Raw genomic sequence first — 27,501 nt, 5'->3', positions numbered from 1 at the left:
CATGTTCAGTTGAGGTAATGCTGGTGAGAATATCAGCATGTAGTAAAAAGATCCCAGTAGACGTAGCCAATGTATACCCTCTATCATTATAATATAAGCTGCCAATGATGTGTCAATAAAAAGTGTCATGTCACAATAGCAAATATATTATGGAGTTATATTCAACTTTTTAATAGAAATTTCCCTGCTTACATACCATGACAAGAGCTGTGCCATGTGATGGTTAACCCTGTATGAAAATCACAAAACAGTTTATTTGTTTACCAAGAGCAAAAAATTAACCCATCTAATGAAAAGGTTGACCTGTTCTTAGTGATCTATCTATCTATCTATCTATCTATCTATCTATCTATCTATCTATCTATCTCTGGATCTATCGATCTATCGATCTATCTATCTATCTATCTATCTCTGGATCTATCGATCTATCGATCTATCGATCGATCTATCGATCTATCTATCTATCTATCTATCTATCTATCTCTGGATCTATCTCTGGATCTATCTATCTCTGGATCTATCTATCTATCTATCTATCTATCTATCTATCTATCTATCTATCTATCTATCTATCTATCTATCTATCTATCTATCTATATATCTCTGGATCTATCTATCTATCTCTGGATCTATCTATCTATCTATCTATCTATCTATCTATCTATCTATCTATCTATCTATCTATCTATCTATCTATCTATCTATCTATCTATCTATCTCTGGATCTATCTATCTATCTATCTATCTATCTATCTATCTCTGGATCTATCTATCTATCTCTGGATCTATCTATCTATCTCTGGATCTATCTATCTATCTATCTATCTATCTATCTATCTATCTATCTATCTATCTATCTATCTATCTATCTATCTATCTATCTATCTATCTATCTATCTATCTATCTATCTATCTCTGGATCGATCTATCTATCTATCTATCTATCTATCTATCTATCTATCTATCTATCTATCTATCTATCTATCTCTGGATCTATCTCTGGATCTATCTATCTCTGGATCTATCTATCTATCTATCTATCTATCTATCTATCTATCTATCTATCTATCTATCTATCTATCTATCTATCTATCTATCTATCTATCTATCTATATATCTCTGGATCTATCTATCTATCTCTGGATCTATCTATCTATCTATCTATCTATCTATCTATCTATCTATCTATCTATCTATCTATCTATCTATCTATCTATCTATCTATCTATCTATCTATCTATCTATCTATCTATCTCTGGATCTATCTATCTATCTATCTATCTATCTATCTATCTATCTATCTATCTATCTATCTATCTATCTATCTATCTATCTATCTATCTATCTATCTATCTATCTATCTATCTATCTATCTATCTATCTATCTATCTATATATCTCTGGATCTATCTATCTATCTCTGGATCTATCTATCTATCTATCTATCTATCTATCTATCTATCTATCTATCTATCTATCTATCTATCTATCTATCTATCTATCTATCTATCTATCTATCTATCTATCTATCTATCTATCTATCTCTGGATCTATCTATCTATCTCTCGATCTATCTATCTATCTCTCGATCTATCTATCTATCTATCTATCTATCTATCTATCTATCTATCTATCTATCTATCTATCTATCTATCTATCTATCTATCTATCTATCTATCTATCTATCTATCTATCTATCTATCTATCTATCTCTGGATCTATCTATCTATCTCTGGATCTATCTATCTATCTATCTCTGGATCTATCTATCTATCTATCTATCTATCTATCTATCTATCTATCTATCTATCTATCTATCTATCTATCTATCTATCTATCTATCGATCTAATCTATCTATCGATCTATCTATCTATCTCTGGATCGATCTATCTATCTATCTATCTATCTATCTATCTATCTATCTATCTATCTATCTATCTATCTATCTATCAGTATATCCATCAGCAGGCATGCTTTCAAATTAATTATAAATGATTGCCAAGATCATATTATGAAACTCATATCATAGATATAGACTAGCAATTTAATAAGGAAATACACCCCATGATACAGGCACACCTTAAAGCCTCCCAGTCCCATGGCCCTGGCAAGTTGGCACACACAGGGGCAAATAGGTGTGAGCAGTATAATGGTTTCTGATTCATTAATTCTCTCAGAGATTACTGTGACAGATACAGATTTCTTGGCTGTAACTCAATGAATCAGCCAAATAAACTCGTTATTAAATCTACTTTGAGATGTTTGTATTTTATTTACTATTTCAGTCTCTAAAAGTCATACATACAGCTAAGGTTTAAAATGAACTTAAAACTATTTACCATTATGTAATACATCTATCTAGTTATCAGTCAATACGGAATTAGTAAGCATCTCATCATGACATAATCGCGCACTCTATTCTTATGAAATACTCTTCTTCACAATAAATGCTTTACTGTCCCATTGCAACAGATAGATGATTCAGTACAGAACCATGAGGGACATAACAGAAGTTTCATTGATCCCTTGATTAGGTAAGATATGTAGGTGGCATTGTGACATTTAACATTTAGGCTATGGAGCATGTCAAAGCTCAATTTCATATTATAGTACAGTAATTCTGATAGATATGTTTTTTGTCCCCAGAATTTTGAAGTATCTGCACATTTTCAGGATGGAACATGCACTTCTATACCGCCGCTGTCACTATCTAGTTTCTGGTGACTAATAAGCGTTATTGCAACATATAGCTCCCACAGTCTGTTAGCATGTATCATTATGCTATATTCTACAACTAATTTAGGAGATGTCTGTCTACTGACAACAATATTATTATAATCAGTATAATGGAAACTCTGGTGTTTGTGGGTTAATCATCAATATCAGCCATGTGTATGTTACATATTAGACAGGGTGTAACCAAAAGTTAGTTTCAAACTATGCTGTGTAATAGGACTTCAACAAGGCTAGTTATCCTGTGCATCCAAACGCTAAACTTTATTATAGCTGGGGCATATATTTAATTAGGAAACAAAATTCTAATTCAAGAAACTTGAATGTGTAAATGACAGTATTGCCATTGTGTAGACTAGCATAGGAAATCTACATCCTTGTGTCTAACTAGTGAGCTTGATACTATATACACACAATTGTGAGCAATACCCCTTGAATGACCGTGGGTACCATGATATTTGCTTTCTATTGGAACTGTAAGGTATTAACACCCCCAGAACATAATAAGACAGTAGGCTCAAATCAGAATGATAAAACATCAGGATAAGCATCCAAATCTTCCCAAAAGTGTAGTATTTTTAGCCAGTAAACTTGGATTTTAAAATTACTATCTGTATCTTTGTGTTAAAGCTTTGTGAACTGAGGCATAGGTGTGCTGATAGGACTCCATAAAAATGTACACAAGTAAAGGCCTGTTTTATTGTTATTCTTTGCACCTGTCATTATCTCGATTGACCACTGATCAGTTTTTTCCCCTTGAGATGGGCCAACTATTGGTGTCTGCGGAAATTATTATGCTAATTCATGGAAAGATATTTCATAAGAAAATTATTTTAGTGGTCAGAACTTTTACCGCTACATCATGGCTATGGTTACCCTTTGCTGGCCACTTATCAGTTTGATTTTGCATAAGTCTGATCTGTTAGATCAGCAAACTTTACCAGCGACCATGTAGATCAGTGACTTGTCTGGTTGAATATAAATGGAATGGATTGTTTAGGTGAGCCTTTGAACTGTTTAGTTATTGGTAAATGTTACTGGTTATTGGTAAATGTTACTGACCTAACAGATCAAATCTAAATATAACCTAAATGGGCAGTTTTAGATCTTCTGATTGCATAATTAGTTCATTATCTCACATTTACATAACTACATTTACACATACTTATTATTTGCATTGATCATGGCACAAGTATTTGAGTCAGTATCCCCTCTTTACTGGTTTGACCACAGTTAAAACATGTGGGCCCATTCCCGCCAGTTAGGTGGCTATATATTTAGTTGCATTTCCAGTGTATTAAAAATGCATTAAAGCCCAACTCCAGCAAAATAAAAACTTCTCCCTTCAGTGTGCGTGTTAGTTACCTGATCCTCTGCTCCCCCCAACAGATGGTACTCCCCCATACTCAAGTGGAGGATTGTTCCTCGTTATCCTCATGTCCATTGCATGGCTAGGGACTCTGTGTCACTCTTGATGACATCAGAGGACCCTAGACTGCTGGAGTGAAGGGGAGAGACACCAGATCCCATAGACCTAAACAAGCTGTTTACCCTTGCAGTTCTGGTGCAGCTCCAATGCATAGGAGAAGTTTTAGTTTTCCTGGAGTTCAGCTTTAGGAAATCCATTGTCTTCAGTAGGGCCTCATACACACCGGACATTTTTACAGCTGCTGTTTTTGATTTTAGGTGTTTTTTTCTGCAGCGAGTAAACTTCCCAGCATGTTATCCTATGTGTCCATGCACACATAGGCTTTTATCAGCGTTTTTTGGCAGGGGCGTTTTCTGGCTGGAAAAAAACCCAGAACTAGTGGGTTTTAAGAGAAGCTCTTCACCTGTAAATACGCTCTAACTCTGAAAAATGCTAAAAACGCTGATAAAAGCTAAAAAACTTGGCTATTCGGTGTTTATGAGCGTTTTTGAGCCATACGCTTTTGTGTATAGTTTTGCTAAAAAAAAAAAGCTAAAAGATGCAAATGCTAAAAAACGCTGAAGAACGCTTCTGCAAAAATGCTGCAAAACGCATTCTACAGCTACAGCCTTCTACAGCTAATGTTACTGGCGTTTTTTGGCGTCCAATGTGCATAAGACATTAATCACAACTGGTTGCTTTGAGGTGTGTTGGAGGAGAGTCTCTCATCTAGTGTTTAAATTGCTTTGACTGCCTTTCATGTTACCAAATAAATCAACAGAATAAGGTCCTCGAACCACTTGCAGTTATACTGCGGCAGGTTGGCTCGGCTGCGCAAATCGCAGGTGTACGTCGGGCTCATACACGGCGATCTTTGGGCACACGCGCGCTCCCATTGGTCAGTGGTGGGGAGCTAATCAGCAGGTCCGGCGGACTCCATGTCTGCTGGTCACCCGCGATCATTCCCTGCAGTGACAGAACAGGGATCTGCAAAGAAGGCTAATCTCCGTTCTGACAGGGGAGTTCACACTATGCAGGAAGATGGATCTGTGTGTTGTACCAGTGAGCTCTTCCACCATACAGTTAGAAAACACAGTGAGGGAACACAGTTAACCCTTTGATCACCCCTGATGTTAACCCCTTCCCTGCCAGTGTCATTAGTACAATAACAGGGCATATTTTTAGCACTGATTACTATAGTAATGTCACTGGTTCCCAAAAAGTGTCAACAATGTTCATTAGGTGTCTAATCTGTCCGGCGCAATGTCACAGTCCCGCTAAAAATCACTGATCGCCGGCATTACTACTAAAAAATAAATAAATAAGAAAAATGCCATAAATCTATCCCTATTTTGTAGATGCGGTAATTTTCGCGCAAACCAATCAATATATGCTTATTGGGATTTTTTTACCAAAGATATGTAGCAGAATACAAATTGGCCTAAATTGATGAATACATTTGTTTTTTTTACATTTTTTTTTTGGAAATACTTTATAGCAGAAAGTAAAATTTTTTTTTTCAAAATTGTCGCTCTTTTTTTGTTTTTAGCGTAAAAAATAAAAACCGCAGAGGTGATCAAATACCACCAAAAGAAAGCTCTATTTGAGGGATAAAAAAAGAACGTCAATTTTGTTTGGGCACAGAGTAATTGTCAGTTAAAGCAACACAATGCCGTTTTGCAAAAAATGGCCTGGTCATTAGGGGGGTAAATCCTTTTGGGGCTGAAGTGCTTAAACTTGCATTTCAAAACGTGTGAAAGTCATGACAACTAGCACTTAAGTGTATGTAAACCTTACATAAGTGGAAGTCCATGCTTTTCCTAACTATGCTTAAACCTGGTCCCACCCCCATTCTAACTCCTATTCTAACTACCTGTGAAAGGAAGATGTGTATACATATCTATTCTGAGGGCGCTCCAGTCCAGTCACATGTTTGGCTTTGAGCGATGTCTTTAGGGGAGAGGAGGGACAGCTGACAACAGATGTCCTTTAGTAGGCCTATGGGCGATGTCACCGCCCAGGCATTTCAGTCATTGTCAGCGATTTCTCCTCTCCCCTGAAGAGGCTGATGTGACTGGATCAGAGAGCCGCCAGAATAGGTAAAGATAAGCATCTTCCTTATACAGGGTAGTTAGAATAGGCTAGAATAGGGGAGAGGTTTAAGCTTTGATAGTAAAAACCTAGCCTTCCACTTAAAAATAACTTGGTTAAATTTAATTCCTCAGCAGCAGTTAACATTTATTTTGCAGTCTTTTTTTGTTTATAACTAATAATATAGACAAAACACCTGGTGATCCTGCCAGTGTCTCCTGCATTACCAGGCTTCCTGTGTTGTCCCGACCACACTAAACATGGCTGCAAACCCATGGTTGTGTGGTCAATTTGCTGCTTAGTTCAACCAACCCTGCACACAGTAGAGAGAAGATCTTATGCAGAAAAGGATCCATGCTTCCCAGGTCGCTGAAGGTAGAGCGTGATAGGTGAAATCACAGTAGCCAATCACAATGGAGGATCTCATTCTTCATAAAAGACTAGGCACGTCCGTCCTTCTCAACAGTGATGAGTTTGATGATTGTGATCATGTGACTGCATGAAAAAAGACTTGTGAAAGGTACTTACTTATATTGGTTTACCTTGCATTTGTATGTTCATATTACCCCATGCCCCCAATTTGCTGTACATATGCTTTAATATATGTATTTTTGAAGTGCAATTATTATTATTTTACCAGATATATTTTAACTAGGCTTAGCTAGGCTCACTTGCAAGTGCTCCCATTTTAAAGAGTTCATTTAAAACACCTTATATTACCACTCCCCGAGCAGATCACACTTTTTAGGGACACAAACTGTATCGGAACACCTTGTGAGGATTTAGTCAGTTTTAGAACACAACTGAAATCTCTACACACCCTTCCTTGTATCAGTGTACACTTGGAAAGCTTAATGAGATCAGAAGACCACAGTATGCAGTACGTCTCAAAGAAGAACTATCAAAATGTTTTCATGTCTTGCGTGCCTTTGTATATCAGTGATGTAATTATCCAACCCCAAAATTGCTCCGCTTTTGCTTTAATTCATAGTAGTAAATGAGCATGTCCTATTATAAAGAACACATAACAAGATTAAACCTGCTCTAATGATACCTGCAAAGGATTACCCAAACCTCCAGCTAACCAGACAAGCAGAGACACCTGCGGAGGGTACTGTTCAGCCCTAGTACATTAGCTGTTCAGTAACCACATGCAGAGTGTCTCTAGAGAAGCATGCAGGGTACAGTTTACTATTAAGTCTTTCATAGGCTTACTCAGTGGTTTAGTATTACTTAACTTTATAGTCATGCTGAGCCCTATTTACTTTAACCAATGGACCCCACAGAGCATTGTTTAATTATATCAGCGTGTAAGTGTTTCTCACATCTAGTCTGCCACCATGGAAATACAAGTTTACATCCTTGGCTTTAATTTTTTCACACTACTTGTAATAAAAATAGTTGACACATACATAGAATTTCCCATCAAGAAATCACAAAGGTTGAAGAAAAGGCTACCAAAGGCCACCAGAATAAGTCACATCATAAATATGAGATAATTTTTCAGTTATATAGTATATCTGTTGCTAAATATCAATACTCTATTGATAATCAGGCTGCTTGATGGAGAAGTTATTTCATAGGTTTGTAAATATACCGTTATATACACCTTACATGTCCCACTTCCAGTCTTCACAAAAGTTCTATTGAGCAACGGTATGACCAACAACCAATGTGCTAGATGTTTATTTGTGCTGGACACAAGAGCAGAAATATTACCCCTCATTCCATCATTTAAGGGTCAATGCACGCTGGCTTAAAAAGACACTCAGCTCAATATTATCCTATGTGTCCATGCACATTAAGATGTTTAGAGGCATAAGCATTTGGAGGCAGAAAAAAAAACCCTTCTGTTTTGCGTTTTTGAGAGCAGTGTTCTGGCAGAAAAAAAAATGCTAAACACGCCTAAACGCTCGTACAGAAAGCGCTCAAAATAAGCTTTTTTTTTCTGCAAGGGAACTTGCACTTTTGTTTTTAAGCCAGTGTGCATGGAAGACTGAAAAATCTGAAATAATATTCACGATTTATGTGTCTGATGGCTTGACTCAAATAACCAGTGAAGAGATGTCCTTGTAAGTAGCATTGAGCTAGTATAGCTAAAGGAAATGTAAAATTCTGAGCAATCATTTAAACATCTTTCCTTTTTCTCTATTTAAAAGGTAATGATTCTGTAAGTGTGAATATGCTAAGATGTAAAAGTCACGAGATCAAGTTTAACAAGTCATAGGGGATCTAGTGGAGCAGCTGTAGTGACTAAAACAGGCATGTACAGTGCCTTGAAACAGTATTCATACCCCTTGAAATTTTCCACATTTTGTCATGTTGCAACCAAAAACGTAAATGGATTTTATTGGGATTTTATGTGATAGACCAACACAAAGTGGCACATTATTGTGAAGTGGAAGGAAAATGATAAAAGGCTTTCAACATTTTTTACAAATAAATATCTGAAAAGTGTGCGGTGCATTTGTATTCAACCCTCTTGACTTTGATACCCCTAACTAAAATCTACTGGAACCAATCACCTTAGAAATCACCTAATTAGTAAATAGAGTCCACCTGTGTGTAATTTAATCTCAGTATAAATACAGCTGTTATGTGAAGCCCTCAGAGGTTTGTTAGAGAACCTAAGTGAACAAAAAGCATCATGAAAGCCAAGGAACACACCAAACAGGTCAGGGATAAAGTTGTGGAGAAGTTTAAAGAAGGGTTAGGTTATAAAAAAATATCCCAAGCTTTGAACATCTCACAGAGCACTGTTCAATCCATCATCTGAAAATGGAAAGAGTATGGCACAACTGCAAACCTACCAAGACATGGCCGTCCACTTAAACTGACAGGCCGGGCAAGGGGAGCATTAATCAGAGAAGTAGACAAGAGGCCCATGGTAACTCTGGAGGAGCTGCAGAGATCCACAGCCAGTCATGCACTCCACAAATCTGCCCTTTATGGAGGAGTGGCAAGAAGAAAACTATTGTTGAAAGAAAGCCATAAGAAGTCTTGTTTGCAGTTTGTGAGAAGCCACTGCAAACATGTGGAAGAAGGTGCTCTGATCAGATGAGACCAAAATTGAACTTTTTGTCCTAAGAGAAAACTGCCGTGTAGCAGAAAACTAACACTGCTCATCATCCTGAACACACCATCCTCACCGTGAAACATGGTGGTGGCACCATCATGTTGTGGGAATGCTTATTTTCAGCAGGGACAGGGAAGCTGGTCAGAGTTGATGGGAAGATGGATGAAGCCAAATACAGGGAAATCTTAGAAGAAAACCTGTTAGAGTCTGCAAAAGACTTGAGACTGGGGCGGAGGTTCACCTTCCATCAGGACAATGGCCCTAAACATACAGCCAGAGCTACAATGGAATGGTTTAGATCAAGGCATATTCATGTGTTAGAATGGCCCAGTCAAAGTCCAGACCTAAATCCAATTGAGAATCTGTGGGAAGACTTGAAAATTGCTGTTCACAGACGCTCTCCATCCAATCTGACAGAGCTTGCGCAATTTGCAAAGAAGAATGGGCACAATTTCACTCTCTAGATGTGCAAAGCTGGTAGAGACATCCCCAAAAAGACTTAAAGCTGTAATTGCAGTGAAAGGTGGTTCTACAAAGTATTGACTCAGGGGGTCTGAATACAAATGCACGGCACACTTTCCACATATTTATTTGTAAACAATTTTGAAAACCATTTATCATTTTCCTTCCACTTCACAATTATGTGCCACTTTGTGTTGGTCTATCACATAAAATCCCAATAAAATACATTTACATTTTTGGTTGTAACATGAAAAAATGTGTAAAATTTCAAGATGTATGAATACTTTTTCAAGGCACTGTATGTCATATTTCATTGCCATTATTTTAAAATCTGTGGTCACCCTATTTAAAATTCAAAATACATTTTAGAAACAAACAACTTGATTTTCTCAGATAACTGTTCATGCGCTTGAAACGTATAACTGCTATACAATGTAAGGTGATCTCCCCAATTACTGTCATTACTGCACCTCGCAGCCTCGGATTACCTCTGATTTATCAGCTGGGTTTTTGGGTAGAACTAGTGTGCTGGATTTCCTATACTGTGGGCACTGATCTCTTGAGGTCTGCTGATATACGGTAATTATTTTTGAAAGGTTGTCCCAAACTGCTCCAGTAATCATCCTTAGACCAAATTCATGCTAACTAGATTACATTTCTGTGCAAGGAGGTCGACCCAAAGCTCCTAACGAATATTCCCTTCTCAAAGGCCCCCTCTAACTAACCTTTTCTGTGATCCCAAACTTCATGCTAACCGTCCCAGATCCCTCTTTTCCAAAGACTAATCTTCCTGTGCCAAAGAATACATGGATGCCGTGGAATCTCACCCTGAAAAAAAATACAGAATTTTGACTAAAACCTAAATCCAATTTTCCACTACCTTCACCTTCACCAATACAATATTATTTACAGAAGGACATATAATAGCAGGTAATATTATCCAAGTTACTTATTATATTATTTTAGTATCCTTGTCAACTACATATTTAGGCGTCACATCTTCTACATTTTAAATATGTGTATTTATTGCAGTACAGGAATACAACCCCAAGTTCAAAAAAGTTGGGATGCTATGTAAAATCTACATAAAAACAGACTGCAATGATTTACAAATTTCATAAATCCCTATTTTTTCACAATCAAAAATAGAAAACATATCAAATGTTGAAACTGAGAAAATGTATCATTTAGGAAAAAAAATAAGGTCGTTTTGAAATTGATGGCAGCAACACGTCTCAGAGAAGTTGGGACAGGGCAACAAAAACTGGCAAAGTAAATTAAATTAACAATGAAGTGCTGGAATACCATTTTCCAACTAATTAAGTTAAATGTCAACATGATTGGGTATAAAAAGTCAGAATCAGAGTGTCTCAGAAGTAAAGATGGGCAGAGGTTCGTCAGCCTGTGAGCTGTGTCTAAAAAATGTTGAACAATTTCAGAATAATTTTCCGCGATGTAAAACTGCTAAGATTTGAAATCTATCATCATCTACAGTACATATCATCAAAAAAATTATGAGAATCTGGAGCAATCTCTGTGTGCAAGGGACAAGGCTGAAATGCAATATTGGATCCTGTGATCTTCTGGCCCACAGATGGCACTGTATTAAAAACAGGAATGATTCTTTGATAGACATCACTGCATGGATTCAGTAATACTTCCAAAAATCTGTGAAGACAGTTTGCTGTGACATCCAAAAATGCAAGTGAAAGCTCTGTCGTGGAAAGAAGCCTTTACTGAGCATGATCAAAAAATACAGCTGTCTTCTCTGGGCCAAAGCTCATTTAAAAGTGGAAAACTGTTTAGGGTTGTCCCGATACCACTTTTCTAGGACCGAGTACAAGTACCGATACTTTTTTCAAGTACTCGCCGATACCGATTACTGATACTTTTTTTTTTAATGTCATGTGTTTTTTTTTTTTTTTTTTTTAACAATGCTTTATTTTTTTCGGGGTGGGGGGGTGAACGGTGTCTGTGCATTTTTTTTTATTTACAATTTTTATTTTTTACAATTATATACTATAATATAAAAAAAAAATTATAGTATATAACAGTAATTTTTTATTCTTTTATTGCAATATGTGTTTTTTTTTTTTTTTAAATCAGCCCTGTTGGGGGGCTTTGGTGAGATATCAGGGGTCTTAACAGACCTCTGATATCTGCTCCTTGAGACAGAGAAAGAGACAGAGGATAGAGATTCCCCAGTCCCTTTCTCTGCAGCCTCAGCTGCACTGAAAATGAATGGAGAGAAGACAGGGGCTCCTCTCCATTCATAAACTGAGACATCGTAATCACAGGAGATTACAATGTTTCAGTTGACTCTGTCCATTCACAAAGGAAGGAGGAGGAGGACAGCAGAACGGAGGGGACAGCGGAGAGGCACAGCAGAACGGAGGGGACAGAGAAGGAGAGGGAAACGGCGGAACGGAGGGGGACAACGGAGGGGGACAGAGGAACGGAGGGGGCATGGAGGATGCAGTGACAGTCAGCGGTGATCGCGTGTGGGGGAGTTACAAGCACCGATCACCGCTGTATGTCACTAAAGCAGCTGAAAGCCGCGGGGGGAGAAGCTTGTAACTCCCCCACGCGCCGATCACCGCTGACAGTCCAGGTATCGGGGGAAGCATCGGGAGCATTTGCCCGAGTACAAGTACTTGGGCAAATGCTCGGTATCGGTGCCGATACCGATACTAGTATCGGTATCGGGACAACCCTAAAACTGTTCTCTGGTCAGATAAATTGAAATTTAGCATTATTTTTGGCAACCATGGGCACCGCGTCCTCTGGACTAAAAAGTCAAGGGACCTTTCAATCTGTTATCTGCACTCAGTTCAAAAGCCTGCATCTCTGATGGTATAAGGGTGCATTAGTGTGTATAGAATGGGCAGCTTGCACAACTGTAAAGGCAGCATCAGTGCTGAAAGATATATCCAGGTTTTAGAGCAACATATGCTCCCATCCAGACTACATCTTTTTCTTTAGAGAAGGCCTGACATATTTCAGCAGGACAGTGCAACAGCATGGCTGTGTGGTAGAAGAGTCCGGGTGCTTAACTGGCCTGACTGCAGTCCAGACCTTTCACCAATAGAAAATAGTTAGTGCATCTTGAAAGGAAAAATATGGCAAAGAACCAGGATTGTTAAGCAGTTGGAATCCTACAGTATATCAGGCAATAATGGGACAACATCCCTCTCCCATAACTCCAGCAACTGATTTCCTTAGTTCAGTTCACAGTGTGTACAGAGTGTTGTTAAAAGAAGAGGGGATGCTACACAGTAGTAAACATGGCCCTGTCCCAACTTTGTTTTAAATGTGTTGCTGTTATCAACTTCAAACTTGTTTTATTTTTTTTCTTAAAATGGTACATTTTGTCAGTTTAAACATTTGTTATGTTTTTTTTTTTGCTTTCTATTGTGAATAAAATATAGGTTCTATGAGTTTTGAAAATTATTGTATACTGTTTTTATGTAGATTTTACACCATGTCCCAACTTTTTTATAATTTGGGTTATACTTCTTCTGTCCAGCCCATCTTATTTGTGGCATTGCAGCTGCCCTGATGTTCCCTCTTGGTTGTATCCTGGCACAGGTTGCAGGAATGGTTCACTTTTTCACCTTTCTTAACCATATGTTAAGATCTTAAGACAAAAATAAAGGCACAGATACTTACCTCTGTTCCAATGGTCTGACGCCCACAAGGTCCCTCGCTGGCATCAACATCTTGTCCCTTGTCTCTGGTTTACTCCAGGTGCCAATCTTTGGCTATCTTGATTAGCCAATGCGGGATGATGTCAGTCCTGTGCATACACAGGAGTACATTCATCTTGACATACAGTGAATGTGCCAGAATGTAACTGTGCTGTGCATGTGCAGCCCAATGTACATTCTGCAGGAGATTGTGAACAGGCAGATACGTGTATTTTATTGAAGAAGGGACATTGTATGTCTCTTCTGCAATAAAAAGCCTGTATGTTTACAATTTTTTACTTTTTGGCTTTAATTCCGTTGCAAATTTTCCAGCCAGTGTGATATTGTTCTAGATTCTTTACATCCTGAGCATCTGCCCTGCTTCTGTCTCCTAGTTACACCTCTCTAATGAACATAGTGAATATTCGAATGCTTTAGAAAACACGTTTTAATTTATATACAGTACCTCAAGCAGTGTGTAGATGGATGTTCTATACACAACATAAATAATATCAGTAACAAAAATGGTTTCTATGTATTTTTGAAATGTTGAAATATCCACTCTTTGCATACACTATAATGCCAAAAGTATTGGGACGCCTGCCTTTACACACACATACATGAACTTTAATGGCATCCCTGTCTTAGTCCGTAGGGTTCAATATTGAGTTGGCCCACCCTTTGCAGCTATAACAGCTTCAACTCTTCTGGGAAGGCTGTCCACAAGGTTTAGGAGTGTGTCTATGGGAATGTTTGGCCATTCTTCCAGAAGCGCATTTGTGAGGTCAGGTACCGATGTTGGACGAGAAGGCCTGGCTCGCAATCTTTGCTCTAATTCATTCCAAAGGTGTTCTATCGGGTTGAAGTCAGGACTCTGTGCACCCCAAACTCGCTCATCCATGTCTTTATGGACTTTGCTTTGTGCACTGGTCCAAATCATTCGGTGGAGGGGGGATTATGGTGTGGGGTTGTTTTTCAGGGGTTGGGCTCTTAGTTCCAATGAAGGGAACTCTTAAGGCGTCAGCATACCAAGACATTTTGGACAATTTCATGCTCCCAACTTTGTGTTTGGAACTTTGGAACAGTTTGGGGATGGCCCCTTCCTGTTCCAACATGACTGCGCACCAGTGCACAAAACAAGGTCCATAAAGACATGGATGAGTGAGTTTGGGGTGGAGGAGCTTGACTGGTCTGCACAGAGTCCTGGTCTCAACCCGATAGAACACCTTTGGGATGAGTTAGAGTAGAGACTGCGAGCCAGGCCTTCTCGTCCACATCAGTGCCTGACCTCACAAATGCACTTCTGGAAAAGTTGTTAAACATTCCCATAGACACACTCAAAATTAAAACCTTGTGGACAGCCTTCCCCGAAGAGTTGAAGCTGTTATAGCTGCAAACGGTTTGCCAACTCAATATTGAACCCTACAGACTACGGCTGGGGTGCCATTAAAGTTCATGTGCGTGTAAAGGCAGGTGTCTTAATACTTTTGGTAATATAGTGTATATCAAAGAACCTTCATAATGTTACTTATGCAGTGTAAAAAAAAAAAAGTAGTGCAGTGTTGACTGTTTTCTTCATGGCTCTTTAGTTTATCGGCATGATATCAGCATGCAGAGCTGTGTTCTTCTGTGATTTTTAGTAAAAGGGTTTAAAGGGACACTTAACTCAGTTACCCAATCCATGCTGATCCCCAACTTCAAAGTCAGTCTCATATCCCCTGTCCTTCCTATGCACCATTAACAAAATTTAGTGAATGCTTCGGGAAAATAGTGTGCACACTTTTGATAAAGAGTTCTTATTTATTTTAATTTTTTATGTATAGTAGCACATAGAAGCCAGTCAGGATTCACTCTGCTGAAGCCAGACCGGAAAACAAGTTTATCAATAAAAACTCTTTAAGAAATAAGGTAATCAGCTCTTAAGTCTAACTGGGACGGGAGGGTACAGAGGAAGGGCATGCTATTATCCCTTGACCTTCATAAGGCCTTTGATTCCCTGTCCTGGGAATACCTCTTTTATACCCTAGATTGTTTTGGGTTTGGTGAAAATTTTCTTACAATAATCCGCACGTTATACAGTGAACCTATAGCCAGATTGTCGGTCAAGGGATATAGCCCGGATTACCTCACTATACACAGAGGTACTCAATAAGGTTGCCCCCGATCCCTTATCCTATTTATTCTGGTGCTAGAGCCTTTAGCCATCAAACTGAGGAACAACCCAGCTATCTGAGAAATATCATGCGGAAATAGGGAACACAAATGGGCTCTGTTCGCCAATGATCTCTTAATGCTACTGACATCTCCAAACACCTCCATACTCAACCTTTATAGTGAGTTGTCGCATTTCACAATAATCTCAGGACTGAAGGTTACTCATGCTGAATCTCAAGTTCTCAATTTTAGATGACCGTACAGTTCGCTCCCTTCAACAAAACTTCAACAAAACTTTCCATTTAAATGGTAGGCGGCTGCACTACCCTACTTGGGTATCAAATTAACCCCCTTCATAGACACCTTATACAGTAAGAACTATCCCCCCCATATAGGAAACTACATATAGGAAACTACAGGACAATCTTACCAGCTAGACATCTAGCTCCCCCTCGTAGTTCGGCAGGCTGTACTTTGTAAAAATGAATATTTTGACTAGAATTTTATACTTGTTCCGCACCCTACCAATAACAATTAATATGTTTGACTTATGTCTTTTTCAGCAGAAGGTTTTGAAGTTCATTTGGGGGGACAAGAGACCCAGGTTGAACAGACTCATGCTTTTCACCCTAAAGTTAAAGGGAAGCATAATTGATCCGCTTTCACTCAAAACGGGCTAGCCCATCGTAGAATCTTCCCATTTCCATCCACTCCAATTAGTCACTTGATGTGGTTGAACAGCAGAGATAGACCTAGTATATTATGCCCAACCCTATCTTTTTCCCTTGAGTTGTGGGACAGATTGGTGATAAGTCATGGATTTAAATCCCTCACGCCCCAATGCCCCCCCCCCCCTTCAGGTCTATGTTCTCAAACTTTTGAGTCATGGACAAACAAAGGTTTTCTTCGTCTCGGAGACCTACTCGACCACAGAGGTTTTTTATTGAAAGGTGCATTACAGGAAAAGGCCCAACTCTCCACAAGGGAGCTATTTAGATATTCTCAAATATCGCTTCTCCTGAACACCTTCAAGTGCACTAGTGATCTGACTTCCTTGACCCCTATGGAGTATCTATGTAGAATTGTAGATAAGCATACTGGGCACATATCAAAGATATACACAATATTACATGAAGTTTCTACTAAACTGCCTTACATGGCAAAATGGGAACAGGACTTGGGGGAAGAGTTGGAAGTAGCGGAATGGGGGAAACTTAAATTCGAAATTTTATATCAATGCGTCTCTGATCAAGGCAAATTATGAAGTTTTCCTGCGATGGTACTTAGTGCCAACCTGTTTGGCGTCCTCTGTCCTGGGGGCTTCCTCCAGATGTTTTCGTGGCTGCAGTCAGGAGGGAACAGTTTTCCATACCTGGGGGATATGCAGCAAAGTAAGGCAGTTTTTGATCCACACATTTACCTTTATCTATCCCCTCACCCAAGTGAATCTAACCAAGACCCCACAGCAGGCCCTTCTGGGGAAGCTGGTGGAGAGCATACCAGGACACGTGAGACGCCTAATCGCATTTATATTCACCGCAGCTAGGAATTCTATTTCACGATCCTGGAAGTCCCCCATGATTCCCTTTGACCTTTTAAAGACTAAATTTGCGTGGATCATGATCAATGAATGAATGGTGGCTATTCTCCAGGATAAGCTGGCCTACTTTGAGAAAGCATGGGATCCTTGGAAAAAATACCTTTCAGGACCTTCCTGATTTGGACAGAGGGATCTTTTTGTACAACGCATAACGTGTGCACGCTTTGTACTTTTCTCCTGCTTTGTTCTTTCTTCCTCTCCACTAGATTCTTCCTTTTCCTCTGTACTTTTTTCTTTCTATCCTTCCCTCTCAGATACTGGTATACCTTCTAAGCCATCATTGGTCCGGAGAGACTTCTTCATCAGATAAATCGGTGAAGGGTTTGAAGAAGTCCAAGGAGTCAAATAGACTGCTGTTAATTACCTGTTAATACTGTACATACAGGGACATGGTTTTCTCCTTATTTGATTTTTCTTCAGCATTCCTTTTTTTTCTCTTTTGGGCATGTGTTCAAGTTATTCATACCCTGTTTAGGACTCATGTAACTTACAGCTCAACATAATAGGTTACTCATCGGCAATATGCTACTGCCTGACAATGTTCCCTCTTTTGTAACCAGTATTGTATGCTGAGATGGACCAAAGAAAATCGTTGTACTGTTTTATACTTTTATGTTCTTTTCTCTTTTGTGAAAACTTTAATAAAAACAATTGGAAAGAAGAAATAAGCTCATTTGTGTCTACATTGTGTTCCACCCAGTAGCCAGGAGCTCCATTCATAAAAATGGTATCCTGTCTGCTGACGGTTTGTCCTAATTCAGACTTGTGCATCTCTGTTCTGCAAGTAGGACAACCCATGCATTTTAATGGGCTACCCCACCCTCGGAAACATGGGGAGAGTAGCCCCCAACCCTTTTTTTTATTATTTTTTGCTGATGCGTGAGGGTGCCATTAAGAGTTCATGGCACCCTGCGCATTTGCTAAAGAGCAGCGTATTTCTCTCTCGCATGACTGTGAACGTGTTCCCGACACGTAATAGTGTGAACCTGGCCTTTGTGCATACCTCTCAACTTTTCAACTTGACATAGAGGGACACTTTGAAAGAGGGATAACAGCAGCAACCATACTGCCAGAAAAGTATCACAAATTCTTTATTAAATTTCCCCATAGAGTATATTTATGGCAAAGTCATTAATATTAATTGTTTGAACTTAAATTTGATTAAAATGTATTCCTGCAATAAACATGATATTTTTAAAGATTCAAAAAGGGGAGAGAAGTTGGGAGGGGATTATCACAGTGCTTGCAAATAATAATAGAAACCATATATATAAAAAGTTATAGTTTACTGAAGACAAGATTGAAAACCAAATAAAGCCATTTGTTGAGTAATGTTTAATATTTCATTGTGATGGTGGTCACATGGCGAAAGTTCATGCTGAACAGGGATCTCATGTTTGTATATTAACCCGACATGTTTCGCCTTATGGCTTCATCAGGGGATATACGAATTAACCAATGACTACGTGAGACTGTATAAAAAATAGAAAATATAGCATAACCAAATTATATCAAATAATAACATACATCAATGCATATAACAATCAAATTTACATCATTTGCCAATGTCCACCCAAAAAGGGAGCTTACCGCCTCAAAATTCCCAGAGAGGGCCACCGCCAAGAGAGGGACCACCACGAAGGGGACGCACTACGCGGCCACAGAGGACATACAATGACCAGACTAAAAAACAGAAAAGAAAGAGGAAGGAAAAACTGTAAAACCCGAGTGTTTGCAATATCCGTCATTTGAAAAAGTCGCACCAAAATGCAAATCGCAAGAAGGTGCATAAAGATTGAATCTGTGGTAAATAAAGATTTTTCCAGACAAATTACTTACTTAAAAGAGAGTAAACTCAGGGCATATGGTGGAGGGCGCCTAAGATATAAAACAACTCATGTCCAAAAAAGATGGAATGAATATCTCTGAAACGGAAAAAGGAAAAAAAATAACAAAGGAACAAAGAAAAATGCGAATGGAAGATGAAAAATATGAAAAGACCGTCTTAAAACAAAATATGAAATTAACTGAGGATTTATTGATAGTAATAATCAAATGAGTAGAGGAGCCTGGGAATTACATTTTTACTGAGCCCATACAGTGAAGTATTTGGGAATATTAGCATATGAACTAGGATGAACAGAGTTAATTACAAAGATATCCATTTAAAAGTTAAGTTTCATAGAACGGTACCACAAATTACACCGGACTACTGTCTCAATCTATTGAAAGAAAACATTTTTTAAATCACAGATATCTAAACAAAGAAAAGGTATGATGATAACTAAAGACGGAGATGGGATTAAAAAAAGGTACATTGTATAGGAAGGGTTATTTAAGGACAGTAGGTTTAAAGCCCATAATAAGGACACCTAGTTAGCCAGCAATAACTAGAGGGCATCTATAGGACTAATTGAATAGTGGTGTGTTTAAAACAGCAGTGTCCAAAACAATCCGATCTCAAATGACCATGAAATTAGTACAGGAGAACATGTATAAAGCAGCAAGAGTTTTACCTTGTGAACACAAAGGAGTAGTTCGTAGGTCGCCCTCCGTCTCTGGCAATGGTGCTGCCTGAGAAGCCATCTTAAATGTGTCTTCCATTTGGTCGGTGTCTGACGTCACTGACCAAATGCAGACGTGATGGCACCACTGCGCATGTGCGGGAACTTCAAGTAGTCTCTCAAACTACAATGACCAGACAGCCTAGCAGCGGGTGGCAGAGGGCGCAGCCAGAGGCAACGACACAGAGAGAGAAACAACCAACCAGTCATTGCATCAGGGAACAGCCCTGAGCAAAACAAATCCCGTGGCAGACCAGATGGTCAGAGGGAGAGAGAAACACTGCACTGATAGGTGGAATTAGTGTGCTGAGAAAAAGAGATGGATACCATGAGATAAGATATCTCTGGGAATGGAAAGTACGGCATGGGACAGGCGCTGACTGGGGAACCCCCTCAGCGCCCTGGGCGTCCATATGGTCGCAAATGTGCCTGACACCCCAGAGGGGGGTCCATATAGTAGCAGCCCCATCGGGGCCAGAGGCGGCAAGATCCCAAAAAAAGGGGGATGTGGGACCGATGACCACATATTAGTGACCCACAAAAAGAAAGGTGGACAGGGCAAATGGATACATAATTCAATAAAGAGTTGTTATTGCGGTTTCATATATTTAACATACAGTGCAATGTTTACAGTCAAAAATGTAGATCTGGTACAAAAGAACATACAGTAATCTCAGCAATTTAATCAATTTACATAGTAAACAAAAAAATGGGGGCGGACTTTATGCTTCCTGATGGCCGTACCCGTTCTATTAAACATAGAGTCACCTGCCAAATGCTGGGGGTGGTCTACCTAGCTAGATGCCTGTGTGGGGGCTTCTATATAGGGAAAACTAAGCACCCGTTCTTTAAGCGCATTAGAGACCACATTAAACCCATTTGTAAGTGAAAGATGGAAACAGCCATCGGCGTTGAAATTTTTCTTCTTATTTGCTATTTTTTCCCTTTTCCGTTTCAGAGCTATTCATTTAATCTTTTTTGGACATGAGTTGTTTTATATCTTAGGCACCCTCCACCATATGCTCTGAGTTTACTCTCTTTTAAGTAAGTAATTTGTCTGGAAAAATCTTTATTTACCACAGGTTCAATCTTTATTCACCTTCTTGCGATTTGCATTTTGGTGTGACTTTTTCAAATGACTGATATTGCAAACACTCGGGTATTACATTTTTTCCTTCCTCTTTCTTTTCCGTTTTTTAGCCTGGTCATTGTGTGTCCTCTGTAGCCGCGTAGTGCGTCCCCCGCGTGGTGGTCCCTCTCTTGGCGGTGGCCCTCTCTGGGAATTTTGAGGCAGTAAGCTCCTTTTTTGGGTGGACATTGGCAAATTATGTAAATTTGTTTGTATTATGCATTGATGTATGTCTATATTTGACACAATTTGCTTATGTTATATTTTCTATTTTTTGTACAGTCTCACATAGTCATTGGTTGATTTGTATATCCCCTGATGAAGCCATAAGGCGAAACATGTCGGGTTAATATACGAATATGAGTTCCCTGTTTCACCATGTGACCACCATCACAATGAAATGTTAAACATTACTCAACAAACGGCTTTGTTAGGTTTTCAATCTTGTCTTTATTAAACTATAACTTTTTATATATATGGTTTCTATTATTATTTGCAAGCACCGTGATAATCCCCTCCCAACTTCTCTCCCCCTTTTTTAATATATGACTATTTGGGATGAGGTGCTAAATACTAGGTGTTTACCTTAGTAGGACACAACTCTACAAATGATATTTTAAAGGTTCACACACACAAAAGTTTAAAAAAGACAGTATCCCTAGTACAATGGTAACATATGAAAATACAGAAAGACAACTGCCACAGAATCAAGTCTGTCAATAATATTTATAAAGTGTATGAGAGATGAAGGGTCTGTTATATAAAGGCATGTAAGAGGAGGTGTCTGCTTTAAGATGGTCTCTGCCTTACATCCAGCCAGTCTGGTCTGGACTTCTGCTCCCTGGCCAGGGTATATAAGAAACAAGAAAAAATATGTATGCAATGACCCGATCTGGAGGCGGTTCCCTCCTTTTATCTGTTTGCCCCAAAAGAGGATGGTACCATCAAAAGGCCTGTGAAAACCTGACCAGCATAATTAACCCCTGACTTCCAAGAGGCACCAGCTTAGCAACGTCAATAAATAGTTTAACAGTTAGTACAGTCAAAACATAATAGAAAGAACGCCTTTTAGTAAGTACTTGCTTACAAGGTAAAGTCCCACTCCAGCCAAACTTAGATTTTTTTTTAGATTTAAATGGCTTAGAAAAGGGTGAGAAGTTCTGCTTTTTATTTTTTTATTTTTTGTGATCATTAGGGCAGACAGCAATTTAATTCAAAAACTTTAAAAAAATAAACATTTTGGCTGAAGTTGGGCTTTACATTATAATCCCTGGGAAATTAAATACTTGCCTGATCTTGAACCCTCTGGGCCCCATTGTGATAAATATGTTTAGGGGTGCCAGGTAGGTACTAATAAAGCCCAGTGAAGGACTGATATGTCCTCTGCACTGGACTTTGGTGGTCATCTTGGGCAAGTTATTGTCTACTATTTGCACTGGAATCCCATGAGATTTGGGTGCTATATTGGTGTGGCTGTAATATACACTATATATCCAAAAGTATTGGGACGCCTGCCTTTACACACACATGAACTTTAATGGCATCCCAGTCAGTCTGTAGGATTCAATATTGAGTTGGCCCACCCTTTGCAGCTATAACAGCTTCAAGTCTTCTGGGAAGGCAGTCCACAGGGTTTAGTAGTGTGTACATGGGAATGTTTGACCATTCTTCCAGAAGCACATTTGTGAGGTCAGGCACTAATGTAGACGAGAAGGACTGGCTCACAATCTAATTCATCCCAAAGGTGTTCTATCAAATTGAGGTGCAGGCCAGTCAAGTTCCTCCACTGGTGCGCAGTCATGTTGGAACAGGAAGGGGCCATCCCCAAACTGTTCCTACAACGTTGGGAGCATGAAATAGTCCAAAATGTCTTGGTATGCTGACGCCTTAAGAGTTCCCTTCACTGGAACAAAGGGGCCAAGCCCAACCATTGAAAAACAACCCTACACCATAGTCCCCCATCCACCAAATGATTTGGACCAGTGCACAAAGCAAGGTCCATAAAGACATGAATGAGTGAGTTTGGGGTTGAGGAACTTGACTGGTCTGCACAGAGACCTGACCTTAACCCGAACACCTTTGGGATGAATTAAAGCGGAGACTGCGAGCCAGGCCTTCTCGTCCACATCAGTGCCTGACCTCAAAAATGCGCTTCTGGAAGAATGGTCAAACGTGCCTATAGACACACTCTTAAACCTTGTGGACAGCCTTCCAAGAAGAGTTGAAGCTGTTAAAGCTGCAAAGGGTGGGCTAACTCAATTTTGAACCCTACAGATTAAGATTGGGATGCCAATAAGTTCATGTGCTGGTAAAGGCAGGAGTCCCAATACTTTTGGTAATATAGTGTATATATATATATATATATATTACATGCTATGGGTGTCCAGTCCTTCGTTGGAGAAAGAAGGGGCAGCATAAATGGCAACCTGCAGTTTTTAGTAGGCCCCAGGTAGGCATTGCTCTGCCACATACCTTCAGTAGGCATGGGAATGAAGCAGCCCTGTAGATGGAATATGAGTTTGCTCTTGACTGGACCTTTTCCCTTTGCAGGTCTTCCCTGCTGTTGGTTGGAAGCATCATTAGGACTTTGTTTTCTGGACTTCAAAAGCAGATAACAGAGGAGTCTCTCATTCTCAGGGAAAGAATGTATAGCTCTGCAGCACCCCCTCTTGTGTAGCTGAGGAAGTAAGCAAATAGTAGCATGGGACTGAACTGTGTTATGTGAAACTGTTTATGAATACCAGTATGTGGAACTGTTATCACCATTATTTGAAGCTTCGGTAAAGGAACCTTCTACAAAATTTGTCTTGTCCAGTGATATGGAGGTGGACCTCTGTAGACCATATCACAGTATTATCAGGAGGATGGAAAATGATAAACAATTAGTATAGCATGGGTAGTGGTCAGTTAAAGGTGGGTCCTAGTGGTGGAGTAGTCAGAGAAGGTCTGTGATGACAGGCCTGCTGCAATGCAGTCTTTTGTGATAGTGCAGGAGCACACCCAAGGACCAGGCCTGAGACCATGTAAGTGGATGTAGATGTAAATGTAGTGGCACCAGTTCTTGCTTAATGGTGCAAGAGTAATAAGAGTCTTATGTTGTACAAAGAGAGCTGGTAGGAGTGCTTGAGGCTCTGCTATTTCTCTCCTAAAGTGCATAGGGGCATATGGGCATGAGCTCAGCAACCCAGCCCCAGTGTCACTTATGTACCCAGGTGAGTTGATACCCAGTGCAGGCTCCAAGTTACATGTATTGGCCATGATGCCATCCAGCATGTGGAAACTTTGTTAATGGATAAAAATGTCACATGCATGGTTTACAATTACTTCCCTTTTTCCATACAAAAAATAAAAGGTCTGCACCTGCTTTATCAGTGATATCTCAACAAGTGTGTGAGATAACATGAGCACATGAAATAGTCAGAAGCACTCCTAAAAAGTTTGATCACCATCTGATCACTGTAGTGAAGTTATTTTCAGCATTTACAGGTTACTTTAGACAACAACTTCAGACAAGCTATTCACTATGTAACACTGAGGACCACAAAAAAGATCTGTGTTTACAAACCAGTGTCTTTTTATTAGACTCTTTTCACAGCCAAGTCTATTGAGAGAAACTAACCTCTCTGAGGCCATCACAAGGACATTCCCACATGAATGCATGGTGTGTCATTGGCTGAGGAGACATCCCTTAGTCCTTTTCCTGTTAGAGCTTGCATCTTGACTGTGGGTTCTTTTTGTTTGAACTATCTGACCTCATAATACTAACCTTGCTTTTATCTGTTCTAGTCCGATTGCTGACTGCTCCAACCACTGTTCTGCTCCAGACCTCAACCTTATCTCCAATTTGGTTCCTAATTTCTATTATCTAATGACCTGGTAATGGACTTTTGGCTTTTCCCCTCAAAAATCCTGTCCTATCATTCTGCACTCCACCTGGCTTATCGGGTCTGTTGGTTGCAACCAACAGGGCCATCCCAGGATTTGCTTACAGAGGGTACTTGCCACACAGGGTCCAACCACACCACTGGTGTCTTTGGTGAAGACCAAGGACCCCTGGAGTAAGTGTCCTTAGTAAGAACATTTTCCCATCCTGCTGTCAGCCTGAGACCACGATTCTTTTCTATCTGACTAAACCCTTATCCTTACATTTGTGATAACAATTACCATAGCTGCAGGGTAGTGTTACATCTGTATTGTTTAAAAGGAATTCATATACATGTCTGTCTATAGGTCATACATGTAGCTGACCTTTGGCAGTATAAAGCTAATGCTTTCCCCTGCTCTCCTGACCTGTGATGTTTTAAGGTTTTTTTAGGTAGTCGCGGTTCCCCTGCACCTGAGGATTATTCTTCTCATTACAAATTCCTAATCCATCTTGTACCTTGAGCTTTTCAAATCAGAATAAAGCATTCCCTTCTTATCTTGTGTTCTGATTGGTCACTTACTCTGTTCTCACAGCTGCACAATTAGTTATAGCAACCACCTGGAAAATCCCAACTACCCCGGGGCTGTCTGGCCTGTGAATACAGTATCTAGAATCCATGGAAAAGGAATATATAACTTTTACTGATAAATAAGTATGTCGGTTTTAGCATCACTGGGCTCTAGGTCATGATATTTACTTTTTAAATAAAAAGCATTTAAAATAAATTAAAAAATTAGTAATATAAATATTTTTCTATAATTTCTTCTTAATTTTGGTTCCCTCTTTTTTCATATCATCAGCTGTTTTTGTTCATTTTATGTTATTTGACAGCTCTCAAAATGCTTATAGGCCACATAACATGGCGGCTACCAATTACACAAATTTTCAGAGGAACACCCTAAACCCTGAAATTGTATGTTCTGGGTAGAAGATGTCAGAGACTAACAAAAAAAGTTTTGATATAGTTTTTTGATTTTTGATTATTTTGTATCAGACCAGACCAAAGCTGTATATTGTATTTTTATTTGTTCACTGATATCTACATTTTAAAAGCAGGCTCCACATGTAAAACCAAACTAAACTCTCAATGCTGAAGCAAGGGCTAAGCTATCTAGGTTCTATTTTTTACCATCCTGCTAGCTAGCATTTGTTCTGTAGTGTTAGCTGTTTTTTCTCCTTTTATAAGGTAACACTGGCCTTATGCTGGTTGTACACCAATAGAATTTTGTTTGGGAATTTTTGTTTTTGGAATGTTCATTCATTTTTTTTTTACGAGCTCAAATCAAACTTTGTTTTTTTGACCATAGTGACATGAATGTTCAAAGGAGCAGGATAATAATTTCTTCTCGAACAAATGTAAATCTAACTATGAATGTGGTTTTCACTCGGGAAAAATTAAACAAATTGTAGGAAATATTCTGACAAAAAAATGCCGTAACACTATTTAAATGAAAATCTAAAATGCTTGTTTTTTCTTCCTACTGAACAACCATTAGTGATCAGTCAACTGTATAAATCAGTTCAACAAACCTGTCATTAACCAGTAGATCAAACAGAGAGGATGATTAAAAAAGTAAAACTCGCACCAATTAAAGACACCTATCACATTAAAATTGAATAACTTATGACAAACATCTGCAATTATACTTATGTTATTTTGTAAGTAAGCATACATTTAAGGTCTCTTGCACACAGCTGCAAAGTACAGCATATGGGGGTACAATGTAAAATATGTCTGTGATTGTAATGCCCAGGAGCTATAGCAACAGTGTATTTTTGAGCATAAGAATGCTTTACAGAAAATGCAGTGCGCAAGTGCACTCGATGGTGCGTAAATGTGAGTCCTGCCCCACAACATTCCCCAGTCTCAGCAACCTGGTCCCAGGGCAACAGGAACCAGAGGTGATACCCCAATATCTGCATCAGTGGCCATAGGCCCCCAGGACATCATCTCCATGCTGCTTGGAATTTCCAGTGAGATATTGGGCAATGCTCAAACATTACGTATTATCAGGATAACCTTTCAGCTTAATTGCCCGTGAAGATGGGAGGACAGTCATTCTCAGAGACAAGAGAGTTTTCTAGATATCTCAAGCAACTGGATCTTGCAGATACTGACATACCAGACTGGAGGGTGGTGGAAGACATTCTGGTCCCTGAGCACTCCAGACCCCAGCAGACAGTCAACGATTGCACTGAGCAAAGACAGAATCCTCCCCGTGCCCTCTCCCTACCCTGAACACTTAATTCTCTGGAAATTTGGGCAGCCATCTTTGAGACAATTAAAATAAAAACTATACATGTGTTTGTGCTGCTTATACCAAAAAGGTCAATCAAACTCAAAAAGTAAACACAATAAATCAATATTTTATAATAATGAACTATCCACCAACCAGAAGATAATATGTGAATATTCTAATAGTAGAACAATATTCATTTTATCTTTTTAGATAATAAACATGTAATGCAAAATGATAAAACTATATACAACATAAATCTACAATATAGGAATAGGTGAAAATATGATACCACTTAACCTTTAAAAAAGATGTGGTAATAGCACCAATTAATCAATAGTAAAAAGTCCCCCAAAAAAGTTCAATAACAGTGATTAAACAGCGTGTCTTCTGTGTTTGATTCTCTCTACACCAATACATTCCATGCTCCAACACA

General features: G+C 39.1%; 1 protein-coding gene across 1 annotated transcript in view; it reads left to right on the top strand.

Annotated features, from left to right (window-relative positions):
* Positions 1-27,501, top strand: part of WNT10B (Wnt family member 10B) — an 86,718-nt gene that overhangs the window by 1,258 nt on the left and 57,959 nt on the right. The gene's annotated exons all lie outside the window — the stretch shown is intronic.

This window comes from Aquarana catesbeiana, linkage group LG02 (genome assembly GCF_042186555.1).
Source record: "Aquarana catesbeiana isolate 2022-GZ linkage group LG02, ASM4218655v1, whole genome shotgun sequence".
NCBI lineage: Eukaryota > Metazoa > Chordata > Amphibia > Anura > Ranidae > Aquarana > Aquarana catesbeiana.
Note: the sequence above shows the minus strand (reverse complement) of the source record. Positions and strands in the feature narration are given on the sequence as shown.